Source organism: Vidua macroura, chromosome Z, assembly GCF_024509145.1.
Source record: "Vidua macroura isolate BioBank_ID:100142 chromosome Z, ASM2450914v1, whole genome shotgun sequence".
NCBI classification, from domain to species: domain Eukaryota; kingdom Metazoa; phylum Chordata; class Aves; order Passeriformes; family Viduidae; genus Vidua; species Vidua macroura.
The window spans coordinates 15,970,936-15,983,978 of NC_071611.1; the positions used below are offsets into that span (position 1 = coordinate 15,970,936).

General features: G+C 40.1%; 1 protein-coding gene across 3 annotated transcripts in view; it reads left to right on the forward strand.

Moving 5' to 3' along the window:
* Positions 1–13,043, forward strand: part of PIP5K1B (phosphatidylinositol-4-phosphate 5-kinase type 1 beta) — a 99,802-nt gene that overhangs the window by 399 nt on the left and 86,360 nt on the right. For 2 of the 3 annotated variants that reach the window (XM_054002862.1, XM_054002861.1), the window contains exons 2-3: positions 3,687–3,816; positions 4,310–4,416. The gene's annotated coding sequence lies outside the window, so the exon portion shown is untranslated. Of the gene's footprint in view, positions 1–44; positions 122–3,686; positions 3,817–4,309; positions 4,417–13,043 lie in introns of those variants that run through there. The other variant, XM_054002863.1, reaches the window with a different exon arrangement.

Below are 13,043 nucleotides of genomic sequence, written 5' to 3' on the forward strand. Positions count from 1 at the left end.
GAGCGGGCTGAGGCAAGTGCTGAGGCGCGCCGGGGACGGTGGGTCCCTGTCCCCGCTGGGAGCCCCGCCGGCACCCGAGGCCTGAAGGACCGGCGGAAAACGTGTCTCGCTCCTGTGCTGTGTATGTATGTGTGTGTGTGTGTGTGTGTGTGTGTGTCTGTTGGTCTGTCTGTCTTCATTTTGGGAGGGGGGAGATTTATCTGTGAACTTACATGGACTTCTAAGTCTCTTAATTGTGGGCTTGCAGCACTTTAAGGAAAAAGAGCACCCAATTGGCAGCATGTAGGGGAATGGTGGGAGGTAGATTCCTCTATGCCTGAGGCGCTGGCCATTTCGAGATTGAACTCCGCTGCAGCTGAACGGGCTTTTCCAGGTGCACACAGCCCATCCCCGAAGAGGTCTGGCTGGGCGCTGCAGGGAGAGCGGGGCTGGACTGAAACTTTTTCTGCCCAAGACGCTAATTTTGCCGAGTAGAGCCCGATAGAAGGAAAGTCCTTAAATAGTAAACTTACCTGTTAGTACCATAAAGTGACTTCTGTAAAGTATCAATCTCTCCAGTACCTGGCTTAGGTGATCAGAGGTTTTTGGTTTATCCTCTGCCCCCCTCTTTTCTCTTTAATGTTGCCCCTTAAAAGCTAAGCTATGCTATTGCTTTAGGAAAACTTGGTCTTGGTGTTTTTATCTCTCCCTAAGGAAATGCAAATATACTTCATGTTGCTTCTGAAAGGATATTGCTTAAGGTGAAGAAACAGAGGGTTTGTTCCTTTTATTTTGTTAGAGAGTAATGTATTTATGTAGATGATTTGACACTAACTTTTGAATATTGTAAGGTGAAGAGGGCTTAGATCAATGTTAAAACCACGGAAATTCTTCTTAAAATGAACCTAAGGAGCATTGGCAGTTCTGAAATTTATGAATGTATATTGTAGCACCCACTGGACTTTTTAATGTGGCAAAGTAAATTTATAGGATATTTATCTCATGGTTTATTAGAGTGGAGATGCTTATAATGAAGTTCATTAAATTGTGTCTCAAAATTCTTCCACCTTCAAAGTGAAGAATACATGTTCTGATGAATGCCTAATATAGTTGTTACTCTGACTCTTCCAAAACCTATAATAATACCTAATTTGTCACCTCTTTCTCCACCAAAATATTTTTTCCTATCCATAATCTATTGAGCTTTTTCCTTATAGCCATTTCAAAACTGATTCAGAAAATACAAAATTTAACACAATTATTCAAATCCCTTTTGCTCTTAAAGATCAGTGTCTAATAGTTAATTTATTGGGAGAAAATAAAACAGTTCCTCTTCATTATTTTTATTATACTGTGTTACATTCTTTCCTTGATTCTTCCCTTCCTGCAATTAGATAAAAGAGGGAATTGAAAATAATTCTAAGTCTGGGAATTGATCCTTAAGCCATTAAAAGCAGCAGGAGGTTTCTTTCTCCAAATTCATTGGGTGTTAGTTGAAGGGTGCCTTTAGTTATATATTTGCATATTCTTGATATTGGAAGAATTGAAACATGTGCCTAAGAATAAGCATTTGCTCACATGTTTTACTGTAAAATGGTGTTGTTGAATGGTGTTGATTTCTCTCTTTCTTGTGTAGCCTGTAGGGATCTAAGAGGTTTATTTTTTTCTTTTACTTTTGACACCAGTAGAATGAACTAGAAATTATAAAAACTACTTTCTCTGTGGCCTTGTAATGTGCTTCATGTGCTGTGGAAAATGTGCTTACTGATTCTTCCAGTCCTGAATGTACTGTACCTAATCAGTGTGTTTATATTCTGTGTAACCAAGGCAGGTTAGGTGTGTTGGCATTCTTGGCTACTTTAGAATAGAAACGGGCAGCAACCTTTCCTTAGGTAGCTGGTTACAAGGCACTGCCTCCCCCTTTCCTCCCAGCTCACATTTGGTTTTAATGGTAGATAAGAACTGGCACAGCTTCCATGCCCTTTTCAGCACCCTGCACAATACAGTGCTGTGCTAGCAATTGCTGAGAGCCTGCCTAAAGGTTTGTCTTACACAGTGATTGAAGAATGTATACTTGTTGGTGTTGCAGTGTGATTGCTTTGGTTATGTGATCACCTCCTATGAGGAGATAACCTGCTTAGTGGATGAGGGAAAGGCTGTGGAGGTAGCCTACCTGGACTTTACTGAAGCCTTCAATACTGTCTCCCACAGCATTCTCCTGGAGAAACTGGCAACCAGCTTTCTCCAGGAGAAAGAAGCTTTTCCAGCTGCCCTCTCTGCTGGTTAAAACAACTGGCTTGATGTCCAGGCTCAGACAGTGGTGGTAAATGGAATTACATCCAGCTGGTGGGTAGTCACAAGAGATGTTTCCCAGTGCTCAGTCAATCTTTAAGAATTTTATTGGTGATCTGTATGAGAGGATCGAGTATGCCCTCAGTAAGTTTGCAGGCAACACCAAGTTGGCTGAGAGTGTTGATCTGCTTGAGGGTAGGAAGGCTGTGCAGAGGGATCTGTACAGGCAGGGGTATGAGGTTCAACATGCCATACCAGGTCCTGCACTTGGGTCACAGCAGCTCCATCAAGTGCTACAGGCTGGTGCAGAGTGGCTGGAAAGCGGCCCAGTGGAAAAGGGCCTGGAGATGCTGGTCAACAGCAGCTGAGCATAAGCCAGTGGGTGTGTCTGGGTGGCCAAGAAGGCCCCTGGCATTCTGGCCTGTACCAGCAATAGTGTGGCCAGCAGGACCAGGGCAGGGATTGTCCCCCTGTACTCAGCACTGCTGAGGCCACACCTTAAATCCTGTGCTCAGTTCTGTGCCCCTCACTGCAGGACAGACATTGAGGTGCTGGAGGGTGTCCACAGAAGGGCAACAGAGCAGGGGAGGGTCTGGAGCACAAATCCTGTGAGGAGTGTCTGGGAAAGCTGGGTTGTTCAGCCTGGAGAAAGGGAGGATCAGGGGAGTGCAAAGGAGGCTGAAAAGAGGATGTAGCCATGTGGGGGTCATTCTGTTCTCCCAGGTAACAATTGGGCAAGAGGAAAAGGCCTTAAGCTGCACTAAAGAAGGTTTAGATCAGGTATAATGAAAAATTTCTTCACTGGAAAGGTGGTCAGACATTGGAGTCACCATGCCTGGACGTGTTCAAAAGATGGGTAGACATGGATCAGCGGTGGACCTGGCACAGTCAGGCTAACAGCTGGACTCAGTGACCTTAAGTGTCTTTTCCAACCTAAATGATTCTAAGATTCTATTGCTTGTAGTTATGTGATGCCATATTTGAAATTTATATATTGTAGAAGTTAAAAACAAACTTCAATGATCAGGCAAAATAATATGTGTATTTAGGAGCATATTGATGAGCAGTTGCGTATGTGTTTTATTGATTAAAACCTCATATTGCATAATAGCAAGCTCTACGTAAGTTAACTGCAAAGGAATGCTTTTTCAAGTTAAGTCTTTGCTGGCGTAGCAAGCAGGAACTGGGATCATGGTCTTCTCTGCTGGACATCCTGCCATTCAGTGCTAGGTACTGAATGGACCATTCCTTCTCTAAGTGCAATTTATATTTGAATCACTACTTGTTATAGGCTCACACCACTGATACTCTGAATTTTATTTTCTCTAAACCGATCAAGTGTCTAATTGGTCATTGCAGATTCCTGTTGTGGTTATGTGGTCACGTGTATTGTCTTATTCTTCACATTTTTACAGTCCCGAAAGACCTCCTTGTATGTGAGCAAGAAAATTGAAGTCCTCCTTCAGTGACCTGGAAATTCCATTTTTTTACGTTCCTTCTTCATTCTCTAGTTGTGACTGGAAAACCGTATCAACCTATTGCAAGGTACAATTTACTATTTTATTATTATTTCCTCCTTGCAGTAAAGCTGGTCTGTTTTATTTGTCATCAGTGAAGTAGGAGGAAGTTGCAAGTGCATCGTTTATTTTCACTCTTGTCTAGATGTGCTTGTGTTTTGTATTTTGAAATATGAAATTTTAAGTAAGAGTAAGCTCACAGTAGTTTCTTCAGTGTGTCACAGCTATGATCTGCATCATAATAAAAAAATTAAGTTACTTGGAAAATTGTTTGTGATGCTGTGCATTTGTATAGTCATAGGATGTTTCTGTCTAGTAAAGCAGGTGCTGGATGATGGCCATTTTATTAACTGTGCTCATTTTTGTTGCTAGCTCTTTTAGCTCAAGATTCATGTATTTTGTGATTGCATACCACCTGGCCTGCCCCCTCTTTGGTACCCTCTGGTTTTTTATGTGATCTGTGTTACTGCAGTATTTTAAATTATATAAATAGTGATGTACCTTTTAAAATTCTCTTTAAGATCAGAGAACACACATATTACACACCCTGGAGCTGAGGCACAGAAGCTGAAGGATTCATTCAGTGCTATATAAGAAATGTGCAACTGCAGATCAAGACCCACTGTTGGTAAGAGGATTTTTATTCTCTTCTAAGGGAGACCAGATCACTGTGAATCATAAAACTCATCCTATGAAAAAAAAGTGTCAGGCTTCTGGAATCAGGTTCCACTTGGCTCCTTTTATCTTTGTGCAAACTTAGAATTTGGCAGTATTTTGGCAAGGGAGAATATAAATTTAAAAGTCTGTCTTGATGTCCTTTTGTGGAGTTTTTAGTTTATGACCACAATTATATTACACATTATGAACACAAATGTAAAGATCCTTTAATTGCACAAATACTTAAAATCAGTACCCTTCAACAGTAGAAATCTTGGTGTAATTTGCAGGAGTTGACAGTTATTAAGCCTTGTTAACAGCTCCAGAAACTTAACTGTGCCATTTGAGCTGAAGAAAACTGCTGCCATTTAAGATTACAGCTTGGTGAGCAGTGCAGTTTAATGAGATGTTGCTTTCAGCACCAAACAAAGCTGACTAAAAATGCTACAAGTGTTATGGCAGTTTGCCACTTTTTTGGCTGGGGTTGCACAACTGTTGGTAAGGCTTTGTAATAATATCGGATCACTGAACGGATCTGAATTAAAAATAACTTTGCAAGAACAAAAGAAATCAGTGTGATGGGCAGCTGTCTTTCAACTGGCTCTTTAGCTGGGGCAATTTGCAGGTTCAACCAGCATTTGTGGGGTTGTGCTGCGGTAGAGGGGCTGTAAATGGCAGGGGACAGGTGTAAGAGAAGGAATTGATAGTTTCTCATGCTCTTGACAAGATGACTGAGTGTTTGAAATTGCTGTTGGTGTTCATTTGATCCAGTGAAGAGAGAGAAACTTCTTGCTTGGTTTTAACAGCTTGGTGTTGCCTTGTCCCCAAACTGAATATCATTTTCTGCTCCCATCAGGGCTTTTTCTTCTTGTTGCTGATACTTTGTAGGAAAATTAGCTACTTTTACTACTCTGTAGCAAAGCCCATGGTCAGATCAGTGCCTGCCAAAGGAGTGAGTGGACTGGATTCTCCTCTCACTGTGTGCAGAGATTCCTATCCTTTGCTATCTGGGAAAGTAATTTGCTTTCTTTCTTCTGGTGAGTTTGTTTTCACAAGAAGTTCTTGGCCTGAGTACTAGGTCTGTAGTGAATCAGCTAAATGCCAGAGGATACATCCATGCAGCTAGATGATACCTTAACTATTGGGGAGCTACAGGACAGTCAGTCTCACCTGTGAGCCCAGCAAAATCAGGGCACAGATCTTCCTGGGAATGTGCTCTTGTGCATGGAAAATAAAGATATGTTTGGTACCAGTAAACTAAGGGCAAACTGTACCTGAAAAATTTTATGGCCTTCTATAACAGGGTTGTAGAGTCAGTAGTTAAGAGCAACTGACACCACCTACCTGGACTTACACAAAACATTGCCACTGTTCCTTGTCTCTAAACTGAAGAGACATGGATTTAGATTGTGGACCACTTGTTGGATAAGGAATTGGCTGGATAGTCACACTCAAGCAGTTGCAGTCAATGGCTCAATGTCCAAGCAGAGGGCAGTGGTGAGCGGTGTCCTCAGGGGCTGGTATTGGGACTGGAGCTATTTAGCAGCTTTGTTGGTGACAGGGACTCCATGGGATGGAGTGCACCCTCAGCAGCTGTGCCCCTCTGCTCTGCTCTGGTGAGACCCCACCTGCAGGGCTACATCCTGCTCTGGGGTCCCAGCACAGGAAGGACATGGGCCTGTTGGAGTGAGTCAGGAAGAGGGCCATGAAGATAACGTGGGGGCTGGAAGAACTCTCCTGTAAAGACAAGCTGGGGATGTTCAGCCTGAAACAGAGAAGGTTCTGGGGAGACCTTAGAGCAGCCTTCCAATACCTAAAGGGGTTAAGAGAGTTGGTCAAGTTGGACTCTTGACGAGGTCATTTAGTCATACAACAATGGGGAATAGCTTTAAACTGAAAGAGGGTAGGTTTAGATTCGGTATTACAAATAAATTATGTACTTTGAGGGTGATGAGGCATGGGAACAGGTTGTTCAGAGAAATAGTGGATGCTTTGTCCCTGAAAGTGTTCAAGGCCAGGTTGGAGGGGCATTGAGCAACCTGGTCTGGTGGAAGGTGCTCTGCCTGTGGCTAGTGGGGTTGGAACTAGATAATGTTTAAGAATGCTTTTAATCCAAACCATTCTATGATTCTGTGATTAATTGTAGGAGGAGTGTGTCCATCATTCTTCAGGTCTCAGTGTAGCTATTCTCAACAGCAGCAGCTGGGGGAGCAGGGAGATACCAGCAGCAGCAGCCTGATGGTAGTCCCAGGTCTGTACTAAGGCTGGCAGCCTGTGCTGGCCTCTGGTCTGTGTCTGCAAGTCTTGCTGAGTGGCATGTGTAGAAAAGTTTCCCAGTGCTAGAATGGCATTGCCATTTAGTTATGGAAAATCTTGTGGAGTCTCCTGCCCTTAGCCACTGGACCATGACAGCCAGTAAAAGTTTGCTCTTGGATTCATTACAAACTGTTGTTTCTTTTTTTTTTTAGTTCCTGAAGAGGCCTAACTGAATGAGATTGCCACTGAGCAAACGACAGTTTGAGATGTGCTATTACTGCCTATTACTATTGGCAGTAATAGGGTCATAGGCTGTATATCAAATGGCCTTTTGTTGGTTTTCTGAAGATTTCTGCTGACCTCTGAGTGATTTGGAGGGAAGTTTGTAATCTGCTGGCTTACAAAATTTGGGAAATATGGGCTTTTTGTTTGTCTTTTTTTTTACCCAAGTGAACTCAGTTGCTGGTAAAACATTTTAAACACTTGTGAGCCAGAAAATTTGGAAGAAGCCAGGTTTTTATTTGGGTAGTGTAAAAATCCATTGTAGCTACCAGTTCTGTCTATCTCCAATTAGAAGATTAATGAAAATATTTATTTTGGGTCAAAAGAATACTCTTTATGGCTATGTACCATCTCTAACCCAAGCTGTAAAGCTGCATTATTAAAAGGGAGCTGAGAAATTTGAGGGGCTCATATTAGAGCTATATTGAAAATCTTCAAAGGATGATTGAGCTAAATGGTAAGATTCTGGGATATCCTGCTTACTGCAAAGATAACTTTCTGGTGTCTGCAGATGGTCTCCCTTTTTATACCTAATTATAGTCTTGGTCTTAATGTGTTGTAAGATGTTTTTGACAGGAGTAATGCAGTGGCCATCAAGGCCATGGCCATGTTGAGTGTGGCAGGGAGCACTACACAGAATCAAAACTATCTCAGATAAGAACACAATTTCATTTTCAGCAGTGATGTCCGAGTTAAGTTTTTTGGATCACTGTATTACTTACTTTGGTGTCAAATTTGACATTCAAAACTCTGTCAAGGGATGAGTCAGCTGTGTTGTAATCCTTTGTCTTTAGTGTTTGTTTCTCTTCCTCTAGGGTTTTACAAATTTGAAAAGACTTGCTACTGATTTGTCTGAATATACAAATATTTCTGTATGCATAATTTTAACAAAATATTACTAAGAAAATATATAGTCCTATTCAGTGTTTTCCTCCAGTATGTTTGCTGACCATATTGGGAGAGATTTATCTGGGGATGGAGGGGTGAAAATTGCCTTCTAGGCTGTTAGAAAGGTTGCCATGCAGTTTACTTTTGGAGTATGAGTCAAGGTAAAGATCACTATACCTTTACTCTCTTCATTGTGCAATGCATAATCAGCAGATCCACACCTGCAAGTGCTGATTGGGATCTCTGTATTTCTTTGCGATATATTTTATGTGAGATTCTTCACTAAGCAGAGGTGACGGTCTGGTGTGGAGATTGCCACTTACTCAGCTGACCCAGCTCCTGGTCACCAAGCTGCAGAGAGATTCAGTGGTGTTTCTGTGGTTAAACAAGTAGCCTGCAAAGAAGAAGGCTCATATGTCTTACCTTGCAAGAAGGAGCACACCCTTATGACAAAATTGAGTTCCCAGGTTCTGCCAAAACTCATGTCTTTGCTTGAGTTTGAGCGATGTGGAAGTCAGTATGGATAACTGTATAAGGTATGTGACAGCCATACATGTCTGCATGAAGGCCAGTACACAGAGAAGCCTTTGAGGGTCTGGTACTTTAGCTCTTTACATCCCACTCAACTTTGAGGAAAAGAAACTTTCACATTCTTAGTGGTAATGAAGCTCCTGAGAGGGAAGAGAAATATCCGCCAAGTTTAGTCACTTTGTTCAACATGAAAACAAAGGAAGTATTCTGAAGAGATTTCTGGCTAGAAAACAGTAAATCTTCTCATGGGAGTCCACAGTTTCTGGTTTTGTTTTTAGTACAAACATGATGATGTAACAAAGTCATCTTGTTAAATAATGATACTTGTATGTTTAATGTTATAAGTTTCTGTTTACACTATAAACTTTTTTTTGCCAGTTATTCATAGATTGCTGTAGTAGGACTCTTAAATACAGCAATGGAAAGAACATTATTGTGTATTTCTCAAGGGCAATAGAAATCTGAATTGGAAACTTATTTTGCTTAGAGGCTTTGCTGGTCTTTCCACTAGAAATAGTTTAGAAGTACTGGGAATGTGGATGAGTAAAGATCATTGTCTTTCTGCTCACAATTTCTGTGATTGTTAGACTTCTGCTGAAATTTGTGGTGCTACTTGCATACAAGCAGATGTGGTGCTTTTGAGACTACTATAATCTTCAGGCCTGTCAGTGTGATGATTCTTAATGCATGCAAAATGCAGAGATGGCATTCTTAAAGATGTGTCTGTTTTCTAGGCAGAAGAACACACACAATGTTATTACATGGGGAGCAAATAATGGAATCTAAGTATAATATATTAAAAGTACCTAAAATTGAAGCATCAATACTTGCGTAATTTTAAGAGATCTTCTAATATTCTAATACTACTAGACAAAACAATGCAAAATTTTAGTTTTGATAATGAGAAGGAGGAATTTGAGACCTCTTCAATAAAAGAATCCATCCAATCAGAAGAGGATCTTAATTGACCATGTGAATACAAAATCACTTATACAGGAATCATTTGTATCACTTGAATCACATCTGTATCACTTATATAGGAATACCTGCTAAAATGTTCACTGTTGACCAATTTTTTTTTTAAGATAAATATATTTTCAGAGCAAGATCTAAGGAATGAGTAGTTTATAACTATAAATATTTAGGTTAAGATAGCTCACATACTGCTTTTCATTTGAAATGTATTTCCTATTCAAAGTCTTATGCTTAATTTTTTGAAGGAAAAAAAAAAAAGAAATTCCAACAGTAGGAGGAGTGTCCTACTTGTTAGCCTGCAAAGCTTTAATTAAGTCTTGGAGTATTGTAAACTGTCATCTCTGCACAGTCCCAAGCTCTCTGTCGGGAATTATGTAGAACACAGCCAACTAATTTTGACCTGTTGGTGGAGAAATATTTTAATTTGTCTGCATATGAAAAAGCAGATTCAGTGTACTGTGGTGTTCCCATGCAAAATAGCCAAGAAACATGTGAGTGTCTAGCAGGACTAGGTGTTTTATATGGCTGCCCCAGGCCTTTGTTTAGTGTTTACAAGGTTACTTCTCTTTCTCTAGGATTCTATCCTGCTAGAGAACATACAGGTTTTGTTGTGTGTTGGTATCTATCTAGGTGTGACTTTAGTTGTGTTTTTCATACACTTATGTTGGAGTCTGAAGTGTTACTGCTAACCAACAGACCCCATCTAGGACTGTCTGTGTTATTTGACTGCCTCTCTATAGCAGAATAGCAAAACTAAAAGCTTTGAGCAGCATATTAATACTTTGAGTCATCTACAGCCCCTACAGGCTGCAATGAGGACAGTGTTTCCTTCATTTTTTCCTTCTTACCTCAATGGACCAGGTTGTTACTAATGTTATAATTATAAGAGCACAGGCCTTCCTGTTGTGCTATTATTAACAAAAGTGAGCACACAAAGCTTCGGGATAAAAGAGGAAACATATTTGAAACTACTCTTCAGAGTTACTGGTTCCCAGCTTGAGATCATTGCATTCTGCTAGTAGCTGAACTGATCAATTAACTTCCTCTTTTCAGTGGCAACCCAGTAAGTCACTAAATTATTGCTTTGCTGATTAGTATTCTAACTTTTCTTTATAGGCTTGTTTCTAAAGGGGAATCTGTGACATGCGCTTGTCTGACTTCTAATTTTGATAGATGCTCTGCTTGCTGTGGAAGGCTGATAGTGTTTTAAGACAAATGTACAGTGCAACATTAAGAAAAAAGATTGCTATCTCTGTGTTTTAGCAATGTATTAGCAGTATTTTCTCTACTATATAAATAATTTAAAATGTTGTTTAAAACGGAAATAAGAGCCATCATATGCTCGATCTCTGGGAGCTCTAGCATCTAGATTTGGCTGTATTTCTTTGGGATCTGAAATCTTACTAAAGCCCAAACAGAACATGTCTTGTGTGTAACTGACTTCTGAGTTTGTCTTTTCCTACTTTTAGTAAGTGTTTGAACCTACCCAGCTTTTTCGTGCTTGAATTTATTTACCTGTGATGTAAAAATGATAATTTTTTAACAGCTGTGTGACCATATGTGGAGGTCAATTATTCACTAGTAAGCAGCCATGAACATATGCATGATTACTAAGTGCAGTTACCTTCACTCATCTTGACTCCTTATACTTTGTGCACAAACTATCTGTAATTCAAAATTGCCCTTTGCATCTTACCACTGGTGCCAAAAAGATTTTTACTTTTTATACATTTTCCATATATTCATAGCTCTGGAGATGACTATTACATAGTTATGTAGGACCTTAACTAACTGTAGTACTGTCCTACCCCTTCACTTACATTTTAGAACAATAAGCTAATGTTTCTGGAATCTTATTTAGTCTTGCCTCTATAGTGAACCAAGGACATTATTATTTTTTTCTCCATGTATCATAGACATAATAAATGTGTGCTTAGGAGCTGGGGAGGTGGAGGGGGCTTAAGCAGGGACAGAACCAAAAGTGCGGGGATTACTTAATTAACTATTCCTCTAATTGGATGATTTCTGTTAAGAATGCTAATTTTTTCAAACTTATAAAATTGTCAGGGTCCTGTATTATATGCATATTTCACCAAATTTGTGCTATGAAGCAGCTTCATTTAAGGTAACTGCTTTTTATCATCTTAATGTTGTTTGGTTTGTGATTTTCGGCATCCCCACTTGGATCATGGTTTCAAGCTTGGTATGAAGTGACAATCTGCACCAACAAAAATATGAAACCTGAAGACCCTTTTGTGTGATCCTACTGTTAGTGTTCCCTTTGTTAGTTTACTGTACAGGCTTATTCTCATCCCCACTCTGTCCCTCTGAGACATGTAGGAGTTGAAGTGGTGAGATCTGAATCTAGGTGTTCTTTGGACAAACAAGGGGAACCCTGCTATGTATAGGTGTGTTTCCTGATACAAAGGCTGAAATAGGTCTTCTACCGGGTCATGGCTTTTCCATACTTGCCTGCATTTTTGTTATGTGGGCAAGGACTCCCTCTGGCCCTCACTAGTGGTTTTCCTGATGGCAGTCTTGCCAATGCCCTCAGTCAGCCTTGTGCACAGTGGTGTGCAGGTGTGCCCCAGGCACAGCTGGCAGAAGGCAGGCATCATTGCAGTGTTGATGAAGGTGACTGATGGTGAGGAGCTTGGTGTCTGGAGAACATGAAATATGGTACTACAGAGAACTAATGCACATCCATAGTCTGTGCCTGGTTTGGGTCTGTGTTAAACTTAAAAAAGAATTGTGAAAGTCACCTGTGATTGAAGGACTGTCTGATCTCTTTGGTTGTGAAGTGACACTGTAAAAAGCAGTGTGACTTTGTATGTTTCATTCTTCTCACATCAGGTTATATTTAAGTAATTAGAAATTCTCTTTGAACAAAAAAGTTACTTGGAAACAAATATCTTTTTATTAAATTAAGGCAGTGTGAATTGTGGGACAAACCTCCACCCCCCACCCCATCGGTACTAATTGGGATTGGCAGCTAATTTGCTTCACTTATTTTTTTTTTTAATAATAGCATATATTGCCAAATCATAATCCATCTTAGATTGCACATTTGCCTTTTAAAAGGAAGATGCTTATGTTTTGTTTGGTTTTTTTCTCTCACCCTGATATGGGCTACCAAAAATATAAGCCATAGTAATTAAGACAACTTTTAAACTTCTTCCATGCATGGCATTATTGCAGCTCTTACTGGAGCTGAATTTTACCTGTTTATGACTGCATCCCTATGCCAGGCTGATTCTGTGGTCAGAAAGACTTTGGAAGTCACAGGGACACAGCAGTGTCAAGCTGATTATATTTTTTTCCAAAACTCAGGGGGATTTCATGTGGTTGTTTGGGGTTCAAGGAAGAGCTTAAATTTAAAATAATCATATTCAATTCATTTTCATCTGAAATTATCTGGTCTATTCAAATGTTGTTCATACATGTATTATAGAACTTTGAGTTTAATTTATGTAGTTAACAAATACAATCTGAAATTTCCTAGGTCTTGATGTTCAGTATATTTCTGACTTAATGTACAGTAACAGGATAGCACCATATTATGGCAAGTATGAAAGCACACAAGTACATTGTTTGTTTAGTATGGTTAAACTGGAGGTTAAAATGCAAGTGGCAATTTTAGATGAAGTTAGATGTATAATATCAGAC